This window comes from Fukomys damarensis, unplaced genomic scaffold (assembly GCF_012274545.1).
Source record: "Fukomys damarensis isolate Sample0158 unplaced genomic scaffold, DMR_v1.0_HiC HiC_scaffold_15, whole genome shotgun sequence".
Taxonomy (NCBI): domain Eukaryota; kingdom Metazoa; phylum Chordata; class Mammalia; order Rodentia; family Bathyergidae; genus Fukomys; species Fukomys damarensis.
This window is the reverse complement of record NW_022900927.1, coordinates 23,559,568-23,563,119: the sequence shown is the minus strand read 5'-3', so window position 1 is coordinate 23,563,119 and position 3,552 is coordinate 23,559,568.

Here is a 3,552-nt window from a genome sequence, read left to right as displayed (position 1 = left end):
GGAGAAGAAGAAGAAGAAGAAGAAGAGGAAGAAGAAGAAGGAGAAGAAACTTGAAGAAAATGAATAAGCCAAGTAGGCTTACTTATTGATTTGACAAAGGAAAAATGTATGCAGGATATATTAGAAATTCCTATAACACAGTAATAAAAAGACAACTCAGTGAATGGCCAAAAAACATATGAAAAGTTCTCAGCATGTTTAGTTTTCAAGAAAATACATATTTCTCAGGTAGGATGGTGAGCCTGTAGTCCCAGACATGCTGGAGTTGAGAAGGCTGAAATAGGAAGATCATTTTAACCCAGGAGTTTGGGGTCAGTCTAGGCAACATACCAATATCCTGTCTGAAAAAGCAAATGCAAACTAAAAATCAAAATATGATACCTCTCTATACCCACCAAAATAGTTAAATTTTTAAAAGTTGGCAGTACCAAACAGTGGGACTGTAGAGCAACTGCAGCTATCATATATCCTTGGTAGGAATATAAAGTGCATAGCAATTTGGAAAAACACACAGCAGTTTCTTATGTAATTCAGCATGCACCTAATCTGTGACCCAGAAGTTATATGCCTAGTTGTTTACCCAAGAGAAATGAAAACATGCATTTACACACAGACTTGAACATAGGATGTTCATAGCAGCTTTATTCCTAATAGCTCCAAACTGACTATCATTTAGGTGTCCATCATTTATTTTAAAAAGGATAAACAAACTGGTATATCTCTACAATGGGATACCATTCAGCAATAAAAATAAACAAATAAAGGCCAGGGATTCATCTCAGTGCTTCCACTGCTGCCTGCCTCGCAAGCACAAGGACCTGAGTTCGATCCCTGGTACCCCCCAAAAAACAAACACATGCAATATAACAGACAAATCTCAGGTTGACTTAAAGCATCCAGGCATAAAAATACATCCTATAAAACACTTAATCTTCTGGAAGATTAAATATAGGTTAAACTCTTGATGTCATAGGTGGAGTTAGGGATTTTGCCAACAGAAGCCCAATGGCATAAGAAATAACATGAGGAATCAACAAACAGGATTATAGCAAATTAAAAACCTTGTGCACAGCAAATGAAACAATCAACAGGGTAAAGAGACAACCTATGGAATAGGAAAAAAAAATTGCTAGATACACTTCAGACAGAGGACCAATATCTAGAATACATAAAGAACTCAAGAAAAGTTACCTCCCTTGATATGGCTTGTGTCTAGGTGTCCCCACAAAGCCTTGTGCAGTCATAGGTGGGGCTTTTACAGAGGTGACTGGATCTAGAGTGTATGATGCTGGGAGTGATTTATAGTGCAATGCTAAGCTCAAGGGCAGTAGGGTTGAGAGTGTGAGTGCTACCTGCCCTAAGTAGCCTGGGTAAGATCTAATGCATACAAAGAACTGTGGTCGTCTCTTGCTTGTTTTGCTACCTTCTGCCTGCCATGGACTATTCTCCTCTGTGATACCTGTCTGCCACGCCACCTTGCCTTGGAGCCAGCCAATTATGGACTGTAAGCTTTATAAACTGTGAGCCAAATAAGTCTTTCCTCCTTTAAGTTTGGGTGTCAGGTATTTTGTCTCAGCAATGAGAAAAGTAACTAAGACACCTCTTCTAAATAAAAGACTTGAGCAAAAATTGGGCAACTGCATGAGTAGTTCTCACATGTGTAACTGGCTAATAAATACATGAAAAATGTTCAACATTGCTGGCCATTAGAAAAATGCAAATTAAAACAGCTCTGAGATTCCATCTTACTCCAGAATGAATGGCATCACAAGAAATCAAATAATAACAAATGCTGGTGAGACTATGGGAAAAAAGGAACACTCCTTCACTGTTGGTGGCAATGTAAACTGGTACAACCTCTTTAAAAATCAGCATGGAGATTCCTCAAAAAACTAAAAATAGAAATTCCATTTGACTCAGCTATTCACCTTCTATATCTATGCTTATAGCAGCACAATTCATAATAGCTAAATCTGGGAAGTGGCCTATAGTCCATCAACACATGAGTGGATAAAAAAAATATGGTATTTATACACAAAGGAGTACCACTCCACTATAAAGAAGGATATATTTGAGTCATTTGTAGGAAAATGGATGCACCTTGAGAACATAATATTAAGTGACATAAGTCAAACACATAAGCTTAAATTTCACGTGGTTTGTCTTATATGAGAAACCAAAAGTATAAAGAGCAAAAATAAAAGACAGCTAATAGGTAACAGGGAGACAGATCTTTTGCAAATAGGAAGGGGACCAAGACATGGAAGGAGGGGAGGGGAAGAAGACATAAAAATAATTAGGATGTGTGTGTACAGTTATATGTACCAGCTCTTTGCAGTGAATGTAATCTTTATGTGCTGCAAATATATACTAATAAAAAATTTAAAAATACATTCTGTATTACTCCATTGATATGAATTCTAAAAAAATCAGAATGGTAGTTCCCCTCATCCACTGCCTAGGATGGGGTGAGACCAGTAATCTACATTTTGTGTGTGTGTGGTGCTGGGAAGGGAAACTAGGACCTTGCTCATGCTAAGCAAGGGCTCTACCACTGAGCTATACTTCAAGCCCATGACCTACATCTTGCTAGAAGTTTGAGTGTCCTAAAGTAAATGGTAAGACAGAAATTTGAACCCAAGTGTCTGGGCCCCAGAGACCATGGTTAACCACTACTTGTTGACTTGCTCAGGCCATAGAGCCTCAGGTGTGAATGAGATCACACAGGAAAAGTAGAGCACACAGAGAGATAAGAGGAAGACCCAGAAAGAGAACCTGAAAACCAGCCAGAGGAGTGCTTTCAAGAATGACTAATGTGGCTGGGGCTGTAGCTCAGTGGCAGAACACTTTCGTGAAATATGCAAAGCCCAGGATTTGATTCCCAGCATGACAAGAGCAGGAATATGCTACCATTCTTGACACCGAGGGAGGCATATGTTACATGGACCAGCAGTTTCATTGGTCTTGTGGGGGCAGCAACTTGCCGGTACTGTAATAAGGAGGTGAGGAAGGGAAGATAGTGAATATGAATAAATTTTCCAAGAACCTTGGCTGCACAGAGGAAGAGAGTAAGGCAAGACAGTAATTAGAGTTCTGGAATTTCCTTGTAGAGGCTCAGTTCTGACCACAGCTGGCTCCATCCAAAGATGTTTGACTTCTCCCACCCACCAAGGCTGCTTCTTGTCCTGTGAGGTGAAGTTTTGTTTGCCACAGTAAGCCTAGGAAAAGCCCTAGGGCTCCATTTAGAGCCTGGAAATCAGCTGACCCCACCATTGCTCATATCCTGTCATCCTTGGCAGGTCTTAGGGCGTCCACCCTTCTCCATTAAGCCTGGTGCTTACTCTTCCTAATCACCCTTTTTCTCCCCACCTCACTCTTTGCACAAAGCCCCAGGTCACCCTTAGCTCAGATCATTCCTGCCCCTCTTTCCTTATCTGAGTCTTGGCTCTTCTCTGAGGGCACTCTTCCTTTACTGAGATCTCATCTATTCTCCCAAGTGGAAGTTGCACAAGACAAGTGGTGATGGATGCATGGATAGGCAGCCCGCTCTGG